Genomic DNA, 18,154 nt, shown 5'->3' on the forward strand with positions numbered 1-18,154 from the left:
GCCTATTCTTTTAACCTTTTTCAAACATCTCATTATCACAATAGTAACACAATTAGAAACCGGTTTTCACATTGCAGAATCAGCTTGCAAAGGCCATCTTTAAACAAAAGAAAGCTAGGGATGGCTCCAAAAATAGCAGGCAAACCATGGTGTGGGGGAAGAAAGGAGGTGGATATGGAAGGCACAAATTCAGGGGCTTATTTCCACTTGGGAAAAACTGTAATATGGAAACGGAGGCATTCATCATTCAATCCTCCTGATCTAAAACCAAAGCTAATTAAAATGTGATCTGAATCACTGAAATAAGAGTCATCCAGGCTTGGGGGTGGGAAAAGCAACAGAACCAAGTGGCGACTTGAAAAATCTTACCAATGTTGGTGAAGACTGAAGAGTATTGAGAAGCAGACATTTTTATCATGCAAGTGCTGTCGATGGCCTTTTGAGACATTTCAGATGCCTGTGTGGTAAACCACTCCATATAATAATATGAAGACCATGGTAAATTCATTTTCCTCATTTTCAGCTACCATCCTGTTTGCATATATGTAGTCATTTTGTCTTACTTAACTTTTACAGGCTTTTTTAGCTCCTCTTAATATAATAACACCATTCATTTAACTCAGAGAAACAAATCGGTGCTTTAAAAAATACAGCTCTAGCAAAAATGTCCATAACTGGCCGCACAGGCAAGCAGCCTCAGGACAATGATCAAGCCCCAAGATTAATGCCCCCTTAAACTCTCCCCCTGTCTTAATCACTTGGAGCTATCACGACTGAGGGCTTGTTTTTGTAATACATTCAGCCAATGAAAGCAGACAGCTAAGGCTTAGAGGATTAAGGGTATGAGTGTAAGGGAGGGGAAAGGGAGGGGGAGTCACGTGTATACACAGAGTTCAGCCTGGCTCACAAACCTTAGGGCACCAGGCTCAGCATACTTTTTGGTAAGCTGTGATAACCTCTGTGGAGAAGCAAAGACATTGCGGCCTGGTTGGACTTAAACGGAGGGGTGACTGGAAGACAAAATGTGTCCGCCTGCTATCAAGTAACCCAGGGTGGCATTTACTGGGTGAGTGTTCCCCCTCCAAAAAAAAACAAACTACACTGCGATTGCAGCTTACACTTTTGCTCTGTAGAAACTCAGTTGCAAATGTCTCACACTCAGTGGGTTGAACGGGAAAATGACTATTCTTTCAAATGTTTCCCCTTACACGCCCACATACATACATACATATGTATATACGTGTGTATATGTGTATATACATACACACATATATACTGTCTTGTTATAATGTGCTATCCTTAAGTTTGCTGAAGGGACATTGTATGATAGCTTTGATCTGAAGGCTATTAACCTTCTCTTCACACCACAGTTGTTAATCTTAACAGCTACTGTTTCTTTAGGAATTAGTATGGTTATCATGAAAGGCTTCTTCTGGCAGGTCAAGGGCTATTCTTGTGGGCAGTCTGTGGCTGGTGCCTCCATCCTTTTATTATTATTTTTCTTAAACCATGAAATCTTAGGGTGTATCTTTGGATGGATGATGTCAAATTTATTGGTTTCCTGAAGCAAAAAGGATTCATTCTGAAGAGACAAGCTAATTTACTTCAAGGAAAGGTGGTACTTATAGTATACTACCAAAATATTATACCTTCAATAGGTATTACAATTTAGTGTTTGTTACTATTAGAGAAAATGTTAAATTGGTCATTCTTCATTAACTAATTCCAGTGTAGGTTACTGAATAGTTGCATGTGGTAATTAAATAAGCAACAGGGCAATTCATTCTGAACCTGAAGCACATCATTAATGGAGATGCACTTATAAGAGGACTTCTATCTCCCTAGAAATATTCAAATTGCTCTTAAATGAGAGGTCCTAAAATCTGCCTAACAGTTGAACAGACTGACAAAAAGCCTTATATATCAGATTCCCTATATGTATACCTTGTGTGGAAAAACCCCAAACGAAAACCAGGGGGAATGAAGGGAATGGTTTAGCAGCTCTTAACAGTATGTGTAAGCTATGGATCTGAGATCACCTCTTTTGGGACTGGCTAATTCCTGATTTCAGCTAGAGCCACAGCTAAGATTTCTTAAACCTAGGACAAATTAATTTGGGAGGTGAGGTGAGAATGAAGGTAGGTGGACTCAAAACAGTGTCCAGTGGGTGTAGCTGTGCTAAGGAGAGGGCCAGCCTATCATCTCTCTCTCCTCTTCCAGTCCATAACTCTGCTCCTTCATCCTTTCCTAGGGCCCACCTTCTCCCTCAATCCCCACAGGAGAATGATTTGGCAATCCTGCAAGGAGCAAGGATGGTGGTCTCTAGACATCTTGCAGGGGAAAAGTCCTGCAGTGCCCAGGACAAAATAGGCATCCCATCCTAGTAATAGCTCTAGGCTCCAAAAACAATACCTTAGATGTCCAAATGGCCATTTTTGGGGGGAACAAAAATTTTACATTGTCTTTTAGCACAAAAAGTTTTATGGTGTGGTAAAGAGAAGGTCTTAGGAAGAATGTTAAAGTTAAATTTAACAGTGAGTGCTGGGTCACAAGCCCTTCTGAAGACTAATGGGAGAAGATAGTGAATTATATCAGTTATTTATGACAGGCATATGTGTTTTTAGGCTAGGATGGAAAAATTGATTAGACCTGTTTCAAAATTCATGTGAAAATACTTGCATTATACAGGCAATACACATGTACCATGCTAGCAGCAATATGTCTATATAACTGGGGCGGGGGAGGTTCTGTGCTACTTTCTAGTGTGTATATATCCACGTGTAAAACTATTCCCAAGGGGAAAAGCTAAGCACTTCTAGAAGCTGCATTTACTCTCTCAGGTCACAGGAGTACCATGTGGTACACTCAAGCAGTAATTGACTAAACGGTCATTTAATTACACCGTCAGACCACTAAACAGCACCCTTGCGGCCTAAGAGAGTTAATGTAGCTTCCCCAAATGCCTGCCTTACCTCAAGGGAGTAATCAACCCACTGAAAGAGTCTGGTCCACTCTGCATATCAGGCAACAACAACAAAAAATTTCTCAACCACTGTTTAATATGAGTCTTCCCTGTTTGCTGACTTCCAGAATTCCCTGATATTTAAGCCAGGGTTTTCACTCTGCCCATTTCCTTGTCCTATTTGATCCCCCGACAAAGTCATTAGACTGCATTTGTGAAAGTCTGATAACAAGCATAGGATTATATGACTTCACTTTGGGAATAAGCCAAACATGAAGGCAGCCCAGGAGAGGAAAAGGTAAAATTTTAACTGGTAGGCGGAATCATGTTTCTTTAATTTGAATCGCCAAAATCTAAGACTGATGAAGGCAAAGTTCAGTCCTAGAGGCATGAATCAGCCTGTGTTGAGGCGTCAAAATGTAAAAACAAAAACAAAACTTCAATAACAGAGAAGGGAATACAGTGAAATAAGCCAAGTGTCATGTGCATTCACTTTGTATATGCACCCCATTACTCCCTTCCCACCCACACATTCCAAAGTGAGACTGTCCAAATGTTTTCCATTTTTTAAATTAACCTAGGGAAACCTACGGAAACAACTGCTTCTATTGGACCGAATGTGAAAAGTAAAAATAACCTTGCTAGTTCCCCCTTCCCAAAGAACCACCAACTCAGTAATACCTTATGTCTTTAAGATTAGACCATTATCATAACCAGCCAAAGATGGTAGACTCATGATGCCACAACAGCTGTTACTGAGACTTCTATCAGCAGGACCCTGTGAATTTCTAGGAAGTCAGTACTCCCAATAGGAGACCTCATAAGTCAAAGAACAAAGAACCAAGGAAAAAATAAGTATTCAGTAAACAATGTTCTTAGCTGCAAAGCAACTGGTCTAAAGCAACCAGCTGACTAATTGGCCAAGAGAACTCCACAAACTTTGGTTACTCAAGGGTTATTTTTATTTATTTCCATGGAGGAGTACAAGCAACGGCAGTGTGGTTCAGCAGAAACAGCATGAGACTAAAACTTGTTAGACTGTGACTCTGCTACAACTAGTATAACTGAGGACAAGCTGCATCGCTCTGAGCCTCAGTTTCCTCATCTGTAAAGAGACTGGATATGATAAACTCAAAGGCCTTTTCCAGTTCTCAGTCTATAAGCCTATGAACAGGTGAATACAGTTTCAATCTCATTTATTTCATAGTTTGGAAATGGAAAAAGCAGAATGCCATTAAACCAAAACAATTTAGATACTTAATGAGTCATATATCATTACACGGAAGGCACTGTATACAAGATGGAAATCAGCAGAAGTAAGCATTCTATATTAGGAAGCTGTATGAAAGCAATAACAACTTATCAGCCTTTCCAAAGAATCTGTCTTAGTGATGTGTGTTAATTGAGACTAAAGCCTCCACCCATTATTACAAAAGTAAACAAACATTTAATACTAACTCTTTAAAATATTCCTGCTTATTCCAAGACACTTATTTTGGAGCTGGAGTCTATTAGATTATGTTAATGCCATAAAAAAAGTCTGAAAAACTTAATTTGCAAAGTATTTTATTCATAATAGCTTCTCTTCTTGCCCAACACAGTACGAGGCACATAGAGAGACTATAGTAAATGTCTGGCAACTGACTGAGTCAATCAACAAACATTTATTAAGCACTTGCAGTGTTCTAGGCCCTGGATATACAAAGGCAGACTCTGTTCAATTCAGGCCAAACACCTTTATTAAGCATCTAGTATTTGAAAGGTACTATGAATTACAACTTCATCTTTCCCCCTCACTAATCGTGGAAAGCTTAAGCGATCCTGAGATTGATTAAACCATAAGATGTATCCGTAGCTAACCAGATAACTGCGTCTAATCACAAAGGAAAGCACATTGGAATTCTGGAGTCAGCGTGTTTTTTACATTTAAAGCCATTCTTTGACTGGAGGCAAAAACAAGCAGAGGACTGGCTCTGGCTCTTGTTCTGTTGTTTGCCCATCTCTAAATTAGATTATCTCATCCACTCCCCTTCTACATCTAGTGTCTAGTGAGGCAGCTAGGTGGTGTCCTGGGTAGCCTGCTGGACTTGGAATCAGGAAGACTTGAGTTCAAATCCTGCCTCAGACACTGCCTAGACAGCTATGAGACCCTAAGCAAGTCTATTCACCAAGGCAAAAGAAAATCTTAAGGTTTCAATTAAATTGATTTAGTTACCTTTGTAATAATGAAGCAAAAAGCAGTATAATTTTCCTACCTAAAAAAAAATCATATTATCGATTTTTAAATTGTTTACTGTGTGTATCCAGATCCCTACACAGACCCACAGATACACACACACTTTTTAAAAAATTTTTTTAGTATTTTAGGATGCTACTCATGGCAGTTTTACAACAGTCAACGGACCTTAACTGGGGCCTCTCCCATTCTTTGAATCATCTCTGACTGATTCTCTATCAAGCCTCCTAAGACTGAGATTCCTGAACCTTCTCCTCAGGACGTCAAGTCTACCTCTACCCTCCTCTAACAGATGACCTTGCTTTTCGCTTTATTGAGAAAACTGAAGCCATCCCCATAAGCTCCTTGATCTACCCTCCTCTATAATTGAGGACAACCACCTTTAAATGCACTACGGACCTTCAAGGAGTCATAGGACCAGTGTTCACATCTTGGTTCTGCCAATTATCACTTGTTCAACCTTGGCAAATAATTTAATTTCTTTGAATCTCAGTTTCTCACATCTGTAAAACAAGAAGGTTGGACTAGATGTCTTCTAAGGTCCCTTTTAACCCTGAATCTATGCTCCTATGATCATCCAGAGAATGAGGCGGTCAGTTCCCTTCCTTGCCAAAGCTAACGCTTTCAAGTATGCCCTGGATCCCATTCACTCCATGATAGTGTTCCAGCCATCTTCCCTTTCTTCAGTCTCTCCCTCTCTTTGCTTTCTCTTCTGCTTACCAACATGATTAGCTCTCAGCAGCCTTAAAAACAAACAAACAAATAAAACCCCCTCTCTTCTGCCTTGCTACCTCCTCAATCTATTTGCTCCTTTCTTCTCTTATTGAGAATGAGTGCACTCTCTACTCTCTGCCTCAACATCCTTAATATCCACTCACTACTCAGCCCCTGCAATCCATTTCCTACTTTTTCAGCTAATGAAATTGCTCTTAAAGGGTTACCAATAACCTTTTCATATTAGTCAAACCACCAAGACTTTCCTCCCTTCTTCTTGACTTCTCTGCAGCAGCTGACACCAATACCTATACCCAACCTGGTATTTTCTTCTTTCACCACTTCCAAGACTTGGGTCTTTCCTGGAACTCCTTCTGCCTATTATTGCTTCTTCTTCCTTCACTGTTTAAAATTCCTCCTCCAAACTCTATGAGGGTATGTTAGGACACGTTCAGATATTTGTCCTCCCCCCTTCTGTGTGTTCCCTAAAAAGGCTCTCCCTTGTGGACCTCATTATTTATGTCTTGATGCTCAAAATGTTAGCTATCTTTGACTTGCTCTAATCTCCTTCATCTCCTATATCCCCCCCCACAAAAATTATAGGCAGGTAGGTGGTGCAGTGGATAAAGTGCTAGACCTGGAGTCAGAAAAAATGGAATTCAAATTCAGCTCAGACACTTATTAGCTGTGTGACCCTAGACAAGTTACTTAACTTATGCACTGTTGGGGATATTGGGTGTTCAGGGAGGACTCACACCTCTGGTGTGAGGGCTTGCTGAGCCCTTTTCAGGGCTACTCATATACCTTTGGTGTCCCCCTTCACCCAAATCTTGTCTGTGGCTCCAAGAAGCTGTAGCATGTGCAGCAGCCACACCCTAGTAAACTGTCTCAGCAGATGGGCTAACCCAGGCTGAAAGTATCCAACAGGGCTCAAACCTGTTGTCAAGTTACAGGGATGTCTATCCCAACTGTAAATGAAGACTATCCTGGATAGAATGGGTGGATGAGAACAATTTGTTCCAATAGCTATGACTGTGGCTGAAGCAGGTGCCATGGAGGGCTTAGAGCTTGGTCAGACACCAAAGATGCCAAGGTCATCCACTGTGCTCCAAGCCATCACCAGTTGTCTTGACTTTTGTCCTGCCGCTGGACTTGGATGACTCAGGAAGAGAAAGCGAAGTCAACAACTTTGTGCAACTCTGCCTCACTTAAATTCAATGCATGTGCAAGTCAAGACATTACCCATGATGTCACTGGCCCTCTTCAAAAACCAGGAACAAACAACAACAACAACTTAACCTATGTTTGCCTCATTATCTTCATCTGTAAAGTGGGGATAATAATAGCACCTATTTGCTAGAGTTGTGAGGATCAAATGAGATAATATTTGTAAAGTGCTTAGCACAGTGCCTAGCAAGCTCTATAAATGCTGGATGCTATTATTCTTTTCTATAAATTCAACACTGCAAACTCTCTCATATCTGTCTAGGCTCTCACCTCTCTACTTCTTATCTGGACTATTACAGCAGTTTCCTAATTGGTCTCTATCATCACTCTTTTCCCTCTCCAATCCATCCCTCATGGAGCCGCCAAAGTAATTTTCCTAATGCACAGGCCTAACCCAATCAATGCCCTACTCAGAGGCCTTCAGAGGCTCCACGTTGCTTATATAGGATAAAATAAAACTCCTTCGCTTGGCATTTAAGATTTTCCACAATCTGTCACCAATCTACCTTTCCAGGCTTAGTTCAGAAACACTTCACTCCCCATCAAGCATACTACACTGTTGCCAAACAGGACTGGTCCTTGGTTTCTTCTGTATGTTTGCTTCCATCAGTCTTCTGTGCCTGAAAAGTTCTCCTTCCTCATTTCTGACTATTGAAATCCTTCTCTTCCTTCAAGGTCAAGCTGAAGAGCTACCTCCTACATAAAGCTTCCCTTATTTCACAAGCTGATCTCTCCATTTAAAAATTTTCCTATACTATTTTTAATGGATCTCTCCTTCAACCTTCATCATATTCTATCTACAACACTGATGTGTGTAACAGCAGCTCTTGTTTAGATAGGATTTTATATAGTGTTTTGAGTGTCTCCCCCCCCCATTAGAATGTAAGCTCCTTCAGGGCAGGGACTGTGTTATATGTCATTCCTAAATTCTCTAGCACCTCCTGGATAATAGTGCCTTGCTCAAGGGTATTACTTAATAAAAGTTGGTTGAACTGAATTGACAACTGCAGATAGAGACTCCTATATCCAGGATCCTAGCCACGGCTTAGCCCATCCACCAAGAAGGTACTCTTCAAATGACTTCCTGGTGTGTTTTGAGTTGCTCACACAGTCGGTGCATTTTAAGCCCTGTTTCCATTACGTATTCCCTTTTTGATCCTTGGTTTTATTATAGTTTATTTAGTGGCTTATAGTCATTATTCTCAGGCAAGTTTTTTTTACCAGATCTGATTTTTCCTGAATTTTACTTACTAGAACACACACTGTCAAAACGTGCTACAGCTCAGGAAGCAATACACCTAAATCAATGGTTCTTTCCTTACTCAAGGTGAATAAAATAGAATATCTGCACCAATGCATACAAGCTTAAGATGCTTAGTTCTACAAGTTGGAGACTTGATAGGTAAAGAATGTACATTATGGGGAGGGAATTCTATTAATTCAGCTAAAATTCAGACATTACATGCAGTCCTGAAATGTCACCTGGGTTTTTGAGGATCATTCTCAGAGATTCACATGACAAATGGAGTCTCAAGACACTAGTGTTTTCTCTTCTCACAATTTCGCTTTCCTTCAAAAGCAATAAACATATGCTAAGGAAATGAATGCATACATTCTAACTTTATATTAGAAAAAAGATAAAGAAATAAACCTTCACTTTCTCTACTGAAACGCTAGCACATAACACAAAGATTATACGAGTGAGGAAAGCTATTAAAAGCTCTATAAGTATCATAAGAGGAGCTTAATGTTACTAAAAGAATTTGAACTTTGGTACTTACTACTATTAATATTCATCTCTCCTTGCTCGCTACACTGCTATTTATTCTCTTGACCCCCCTCCACCTCCTGCCCCCACCCATTTAAACTGAATGTTTATACTTTGCCTTTAACTTGAACTCATGCTGCTTCATCATTCCACCTCTCTCCTTCATGGGTTTTCTCATTTGTTTCAGATGATCATAAAAGTTAAATGGACCAAACTACCTTCTACCATATGATAATCAAAAGTGGGATTTTTTTTAGTTTTAAGGGATTACTCTCTAGCCTTTTAAAATATCTGATTTGGGTGGCTTAAGGGACTCTATGTAAACTCTATTTGAGACTAAATTCTACAGAAAAACCACATGGCATGTACTTTCAACCACAAACAACACCATGAGAATAAAGCCTTGCCTTGAGATATAAAAATAGGAGGTAGAGCAGAGATCAAGCCAACATCCTCTCTATACACTGTTGTATAGTATATAGTTGTTGTATAGTGTATGTATGCCTTCTGTTATAACCCCAGAAAGCCTTTAAGCAAATAGATGACATTGTTGTTTTACCAACTATTATAAAGCTGATTCTCAAAAATGGGCTCTTTTACTGCTTTCCAACATGGAAAAACTGCCTGGGATAGTGACAGCCATTATCCCACTACACTGAGCAGGCAGTAGAAATTCTCCTCTATGCCACAGGCCCTTCCTGATCATCAAGGGGGAAAGGGTGACTTCATTAATGACATCATCTTTTCACCTGCCACTAAGTGTTAAAAGTCTGCTTTCACACTCTCTGACCCAACCACACCACAGCAGGGCTCCCTCAGATCAGTGAGCAAAGACATGGTTCTGTTTGTGTTGCTGGTTTGCCTGGAAACCTTTATTCTGCTGCTGGTCATTCCTAGAGCCTGGTTACTGTCCAGCCCTCCAATTCTGAGCCTACTTCACCATGGGAGATTCTGCCACAGGCAGTGAAATGTATAGCTGCTGAGTCACTGGGTCAGCCTTCACTTGCTTTATTGATAGGAAATTGTGTAGGGCTGGATGATGGCTTCCGTGAAAACCCCCATTTCGTTTGGCAGGGATTGTTGCCTCTTAAGGTGGATGCCAAAGTCCAGAGGAACTTCTGTCCTAAGAACCTAAACAGTGGTCAATATCAGAAGTAAGGTGTTGTTCTTGTTTTTTCTAAAGAGCTACTGTTTCTGCCAGGCCTGTCAAGGATGAAGACTGTAGTGCTACTTCATTGTCTCAAAACTGGGGTGCCACAAGTCAAATTATGACTCTCATATCACCTTTGATGGTCTTAACATTAATCCATGATTCAGAGAAATGGGACCTCAATGCTTTATACCCCTAGAACACAGAACAAATGAGCATAAAGGAAACAGAAGAGGGCAGGGAAACTAAAAGCATTATTCAGAAGAATGGAGCAGGGCAATGCAATATGTAAAAGTGGTACTCCTCCACTCTCTTTTTTTTCTTGTTTTCTGAGGCAATCAGGGTTTAGTGACTTTCCCAGGGTCACACAGCTAGTAAGTGTCATGTGTCTGAGGTAGGATTTGAACTCAGGTCCTCCTGTCTCAAAGGCCAGAGCTCTATCTACTGCGCCACCTAGCTGCCCCTGAAACTGGTACTTCTCTCACTTGTTCCAAGCTACAAAAGAAAGCTTATTCATTCTAGAAAGAGCTGATCCTGGTCTAGTTGGGATGCCTTCACTCATTGCCATTGCTAAACCAGCATAACTGGAAGGTATTCTTGACAATGTGGAAAAAGCCAAATGATTCAAACAAATAAACTTGTCTCTAAATGTTATGACCAGTGAGGTTCCACGTTTTTTTTTTAATCAAGAAGGAAGCCTAAAGGCTTCATAAAATTTTAAAGCTAACACCTCCCCAACAGCACATCTATAAAGGCATTCTTAAGAAAAGTCATTTTAGGGATAAAGACAAGCAAAAGTATATGCTGTGCTTTCTGCATGAGGATGGATAACTGGTGTAACAGCCTTAAACAAAGAGCTGGATTCAAATCCTGCTTCTGACACACAATGATCTTGGGGAAAAGTCACTTAACCTGGAGTAAGGTACTCCAGGCAACTAAGACTTTAAGTTTCAGATCCATAATTAAAGGGAATTTCCTCCACAGGAGTTCCCTTATGCTAATGAAATCACAGGTCTAGCCCCATCTCAGTTCAACGGCCCAAGAGATGATTCAATTCAATCAACATTTAGTAAGCACCTACCACGTGCCAGGCACTGTGCTACCGACAGAGGATGAAAAAAGAGGCAAAAGACAGTTCTGGGTCTTAAAGAGCTTACAATCTAACCAGCACAGGGGAGAAGAACAACATGCAAATATATATATAAAGCAAGGTATGTGGAGGATGCACGGGGAATAAGTAAAAAAGGGAAAGCCCTAGAACCAAGAGGGCTTGGGAAGGCTTCCTAGAGAAGGTGAGATTTTACTTGGGACTTTGTTTGGATTCAACAACAAACAGTCAACAAAAGCTTCACAGAAGAAGCTGACTGAAAAACCATTGAATTTTCTTTAGAAACAGAACTGGGTTCCACAAATGGCCACTCAAACCAAGAGACCTCACAATGAGTATTCAATGAGGTAAGCAAATTAAAAATAATTAACACCTTACACTTCCTTGTAGCCTCTCATCCAAGGAGCTTAAAGGACCCAACAAGCATTAATTAGGTCTCACCCCACCCTTGTGGAGGCAGCTGGCTTATTATTATACTGATTTTACAGGGAGGCAGAAAGAGGTTGAATGATTTGCCTAAGGTCACCCTCCAAGTCAGTGTGGCAAAGCCCAGATTAGAATGTCAGTGTTTCACACTGGCTGATTCTGAAGGAACCACAAGCAGGGCTGTCCACGCTTTGGTCCTTGATAGGCCTCGCCACTCTGAGATACTGGCCTTGTTCTAAGATGCTTCATGTGCATCCTTCAAACAATTCAAAGTGCTGAAGTTGCTGGGGGCAGCCAGGTGGCACAGTGGGTAGAGTGCTGGGCCTAGAGTTGGGAAGATTCATCCTCCTGAGTACAAATCTGGCCTCAGACACTTACTTAGCTGTGTGACCCTGGCAAGTCACTTAACCCTGTCTGCTCAGTTCTGCCTCATCTGTAAAATGAGATGGAGAGGAAATGGCACGCCAGTCCAGGATCTTTGCCAAGAAAACCCCAAATGGGGTCATAAAGAATAGAATACAACTGAAATGACTGAACAACAACTTCTTGGGGTCCCTGGCCCCTCTTCTTGCCACTAGCTCTCCATTATCTCAACTTTCCCTCTGTGCCTCCAAATCTCTCTCTCTCTCTCTCTCTTTCTCTCTCTCTCTCTCTCTCTCACTCACACAGACACACACACACACACACACACACATCACACAGCATCAGCTGCAGAGACTGAACTGGTTCCTATTAAAAATTCAGATTCTGACCCATATCCTCACACAGGTCAACTCTCATCCCCAGGCTGCTCTCAATAGTCAAAGTCTCTTATAGCCTGCTGCTTAAGCAGCTGCTAAAGGGAGTGACCAATAGACCATTAGCAGCTGCTTAACTAGCAGGGCAGAGGGAGGAAAGTTGTTTACTGAAAGCCAAGGTGGATAGAGTTCAGCTGACTGTACACCTAGTATAGATAGACAGACAGACAAATAGATAGACAGATAGATATAGATATACAGATGGATATGTGTGTGCATACTCTGTATATTTAGTATATGTGTTTATATATCTCTATATATCCCAAATTCAATTTGAAGGTATTTTCAAAATTAACTTCAAAAAGATAAATCATATTTATAACATGCTGAGAAATTTACTGAGAGGTTTCCTTAAAGCAACCCTGTGGGGGCAGGTAAAAGATCATAGGATTAAAGCCAGAAGAATTCTTAGTGACATACACACACACACACACACACACACACACACACACACACACACACACACACAGAGTGAACTGACTTGGACCTATGGTTTTATTAGTATATCTAACTCTCAGGTGAGGAAACTCCCTATATCAATGAAGTTCTCTCCCTTAAATATCATTTTGGAGAGTTGCCTGGATTCTAGGATCCAGGCCCCAGAGCACTGAGCAGTGAAGGGACTTGCTCAGTGATAGATTTCGTAACTATCAGATGCAGGCCTTGAACCCGGGACTTACTGGCTTTGAGGCTGGCTCTCTCTCCATTACTGCCATGTTGCCTCTCATCATAAAGGTCTAATTCCCTCATTTTTCAGAGGAAGAAACAGGGCTGGAAAGGTGAGGCAGCTTAGACCGACTCACAAAGGTAGCAAATGCCAGAACTAGGAGATACTGACATCTTCTAGTGCTCTTACCACTATATCTTCTGGCCTCCCCTGTCATTGCTATTGTTGTTAGCATTATAATAATATTAATAATAGCCAATGTTTATGCAGTACTTTAAGGCTTGTAAAAAAAGATTTAGAGTGTGTGTGTGTGTGTAGATATAGAAAAGAGAGAGAGTATACGTATATACTCTAATTTAAACCATGTAACAATCCTATGGGGTACGTGTTATTATTATACACATTTTACAGGTGAAGAAACTGAGGAAGAGAGGTTAAGTGACTTGCCTGATATCATACAGGCCCTCTGTCCTTGATCTGGGCATGGCATTTTATTAATCTTTTTTTAAAAGATCAATTTCTTTACCAAGATAACCTATTACACTGATTTTTCACATATATATCCCTCATATATCTTTAACAGGTTCTCTCTTCTTTATTTTCTATGTCCTCTTTATTTCTGTATATTCTCCCATATAGCCCCAGATGGCTAGAAAAACTTTCTCCTAAAAAAAATTTCCAGTGCCTCAGGGTCCAAGAGACAAAGTCAACTTACATTTTGTCTGACTTCACTGGTCAAATATCACATCCAGCTCTGTGGCCTATACGGCTCCTGGGACAGTATTAGGACTTTGTAAATATAATTACTAACAACACCATTACCATGTCATGCCAGCTTTCCATGTTCGGGGTTCTGGTTTCATTTTCATCCTTTGTATATTTGCCTGCACCCCAATTAGCACTCTCAAATGTTACTAATCCAGAAGGACCTTCCCTTATCATTGGATCAAAGACTTAGAGCTGGAAGAGACTATAGAGGTCATCTATCCCAACCTTCTTATTTTACAGATGAGGAAACTGAGGTCCACAGAGGCTAAATTACTTGTTCAAAGTCATTACACAGGCAGTAATTCCCAGAGCTGGGATTCAAACCTAGATCACCCAACTCCTTCTAAAGGTCATGAGTGCTTCTAAGCAGTCATTCCCCAATACATTCTGGGAAGCAGAGAAGTAGAAAGACTTATTACCTTCATTAGAAGGAGTAGAGGGTGTATGATAACTGGCGTCATCCTCTTGTACCTGAGATTGCATTTCTGGGGGAAGATAAGTAACTTTCAAATTAGAATCAAAGGAACATTTTATTGTGTGTTAACATATTAGATTATGTGGCTCTATGCTAAATGCGCTCCACAAACCAAAAAAGAAATCATTCAATGTCCTTAAATAGAGAAACAACCTGGTGAGATTGACTCCAATCTGGCTCAGGTCAGGGTGGCAGGGAAACAAGAGTTTGGACCTGAATACACATATGCCTGCATGCATCTGACTGGATGTTCTTCTACATGACTGCACAAGGACACCTGAGCTATTTTTCTCTAATTTGGCTATGGGCTGCTCTTTCCAAGTGTCCCAGGGAAACTTGGATCTTCTATAGTCCCTTTCAGTTAATGAAGCTGAAATGACCGCTAGGAAAGGGTTATCAGGAAGGTCTGACACAAATTAAAAAAAAAAAAAGAGAGAGAAAGAGAGAGAGAAGACAAGCAGAGAATGAAGGGACTGGATGAATAATGCTGCTTCCCGGTCTTTGGACCTAGTTGCCAGACATTGTGCTTTTCCCCTGCTGGGAATGTCTCCTGTTAGAATGAAGCCTCCATGCTAGAGGCAGCAGTGTGATATGGTGGTTAGAGTACTGGCCTTGAGGTCAGGAAGACTTGAATTTAAATCCTGACTTAGACACTTACTAGTTGTAAGACCCTGGGCAAATCCCTTAACCTCTCTAAGTTCTCTGGCTGCTCGCCTACCTCACGGGATTGTTGTGAGGATCGAGTGAGTTAGTATATGTAAAGTGCTTCACAGACCTGAATTAAAGCACTACATAAATGTCAGTTATTATTTTTATGTTAGGAAAGCTGAATTCTTTGGTCCTGATGACAAGAGACATCCTCTGGAGTTTCATCTTGTGCCATGTGCTTCTAGCTCTTTGTGTCGGAAAGAACAGCATCCTCCTCACTTAGCAAAGGGTTTCAGCTTCTTCCTCTGTGAAGGGCCCCTTGAGCCAAGGCCTCTCCTTACTCTCTGGCTCATGTGTCTGGGAAGTGAGCCATGGAGTACAGCAGCATTAAGAAGAACAGCAAGCTTTCTCATAGCTCAGCTCAGGTGGCCCCTCCTACATAAAGCCCAACCCCCCAAGGGTTGGTGCTTTCTCTGTCCAAAAATAATCATGTATGTTCTTATCTGTGCATGTGATGCATCCTCAACAAAATGTAAGCTTCTGGAGGCTGTATCTTTGTACTCCCAAGACTTAGTAGTTTCTTACACATAGCAGAAATGTGATAAATATCTGTTGGATAGAACTGCATCGGAGACTACCAACACAAGTAATTTATCCCCAGGTTCCTTTTTCTCCTTACAAAAGTGAGCAAAACAATGAAGGAAGTGGAAATGCATAGGGATGGGAACTCTGGGAATCCAAATGCTTACTCTTAAATATCTCACTCTATCCTCCATTTGTTTGGCTTTAACCCACTAAGTTCAGGTGATTATTTCATAAAACACACTGGGTTCCCAGGTCACCTGTGTTAATCTTCCATCAAATCAAGAGAGCATCTGCCTCCTGTTTCACTGGTTCAGAGACAGGCATCCTGCCTGGTCAAACCAGATGTAGGTCCTATCACTGATGTCAAAATAACAGGGTTGGGGAACATATTCTGGAGATTAGACCTAACCTCTTGAAAAAGGCAGGATTTTTTCCATGACTAAAGCTAGTAATATTCTAGCTACGATCTACAGAACACCTGCATTATAATAGAAGTGATTCGTCTACCACAGCTGGAAGTTCAATTCTCTAATCACTCCTGTGATTAAGATGGGAGAAAACATTTCCTAAGATGTTAAACCTTGTACTCTGTCATTGCTTTAATTTCAGGTGCCATGTCAGTATACAGAACTCAGGCAGACTGGATAGAGCCTTTCATTCGATGTCCCATCTCACACAGACTCATTTACAATCCTGGTGCAGTTTGCTGGGCTTAAGCTCGAATAGGATGAGCATATTCTTTTGGCAGATACATTTAATGCTTTATTCGAATGTGATTTTTTTTCAGTGTTGACAACACTCTAGTTATCAGGTTGATGATACTTTCACCTAGGTATTGTGGAATATTAACTTGTTTGGGAACATTCAGCATCTTTTTCTTAAATGTTTATTTAAAATTTTATTTTTTAAATAAATAAAATGCTTGCACAAATGTACTTCCCTTCAAAAAAAAAGTTTAACTGGTATATTTTGTTTGGCTCTATAATCATTTCCCATTAACACCTTCCCTTAGCCATCCATTCTCCCTCCCATAAGAGTCAAGCATTGTTCACTACTGTGACTATGCCTATATGTGTGTGTGTGTGCGCGTGCGTGTATACATATAGACATACGTGTGCATACAGCATATGTCATATATAACACATATGTTATATCTAGAAATATGTGTGTATACATATATTCTGCATGTATATATTTTTCTCTGTGTGTATGTATATATATGTATGTGTACACACACACGCACACATTCCATACTCATAGTCTACTACCTCTTCACAGAATTGCATTCCACCGTCAAGTTATTTGGGACCAACACTGGTCACTGCATGCAATCTGAATTTTGTTGTCTTCGTTTACAATATTACTGTCAGTCCTTCTCCTCGTTGCGCTTTCTTCATAAAGCAAATTTTTTTAATGAATTAAACTGACATTATGGTACCAGTGCTCCTTGAGGAGCCTATGCTAGAAAGCAAAAGAAATAAAAATGTTCAGACTTCGCATTTAAGAGCCCTGCTCCTTGATTTTCTACTAACCTATGGATTCCTCTAAATCAAACACTGACGCTATGAAAAGAGCAGAGTGTGGAAGTGAGCTCCTCTCATGTGTTCTGGCTATGGTTGCTTTTCTTCCACTCCCATTCTTCCCTTTCTCCTTTATTTACACATTACATCCTGTGACACAGGGACATATTTCTTCTTAATGATCACTTGGTTACTCTACAAAATAATGCCAATGACTCGAGGCTTTAGAACCAAAGACCCACACGCACACAATGAACATATCAAGGCTGTATGATGATGAGTACCCCTTCTCTTCCAAAGTCACAGAACTGACTAAAGAGGTTATGGGCCTTCAAGGAAGGTTCACAGATTAAAGTTCAGTTTGTTAATCACAAATAAATGCAGTACTCCTGGAAGTATTCCAAATTAAAATAATACAATACACACTTAACAGCCTACTATGTGAGGTGCTAGGGAATATAGAAAAGTGGAGTAAGGTAAGATCACTGCCATCAGAGGTGTCAGTCTAGTAGGGGAAAAATATACTAATGCAGATATCTGTGGTACACAATATTATATAACTGCATCAATGATTTATTTTTTAAAATGCCATGTACATGCCTGGCAGCATTCCAAATACTGATAAGAAAAATAGAGGCACCTTCAGTTTACAAAACTTGTACAATATTTGTATACATAGCTAACATTCATATATGGCTTGGAGGTTTGCAATACTTTTTCACATACATTATCTCAGTACATCCTCAAAACAATACTGTGATGTACCTAATACAGCTATTTTTATTCCTCAACTGAGGCTCAAGGGTTAAGTGAATTGCTTATGGTCAAAACAACTAGAAAGTACCAAAAACAGTATTTGGATTTAATTTGCTCCTGACTTCACAAGTCCAACACAATTTTCATGCCACTTTTGCTTAATTTACATTTATTAAAAGACAAATAATAGTATGATATGAGTATTTAGTAGTACAGTACTGGTACAGATTTTTAATGGCTGTGAAATCTACATGCCTGTCCTGCGAGCCATGGTAGGCAACTGAATAATAAAATAACAACAAACTAATCTTCAAAATTCAACTTCTGGTTTGGAAACGCTGTTTCAA

The 18,154-nt window shown here is 40.3% G+C and overlaps 2 protein-coding genes across 9 annotated transcripts in view; one reads left to right on the forward strand and one right to left on the reverse strand.

Annotated features, from left to right (window-relative positions):
* Nucleotides 1-18,154, reverse strand: part of CHLSN (cholesin) — a 351,907-nt gene that overhangs the window by 163,329 nt on the left and 170,424 nt on the right. The window lies entirely within an intron of this gene.
* The window catches only part of GPR146 (G protein-coupled receptor 146), an 88,764-nt gene that overhangs the window by 58,662 nt on the left and 11,948 nt on the right, over nt 1-18,154 (forward strand). The window lies entirely within an intron of this gene.

This window comes from Phascolarctos cinereus, unplaced genomic scaffold, assembly GCF_003287225.1.
Source record: "Phascolarctos cinereus isolate Bilbo 61053 unplaced genomic scaffold, phaCin_HiC Scaffold_4;HRSCAF=312, whole genome shotgun sequence".
NCBI lineage: Eukaryota > Metazoa > Chordata > Mammalia > Diprotodontia > Phascolarctidae > Phascolarctos > Phascolarctos cinereus.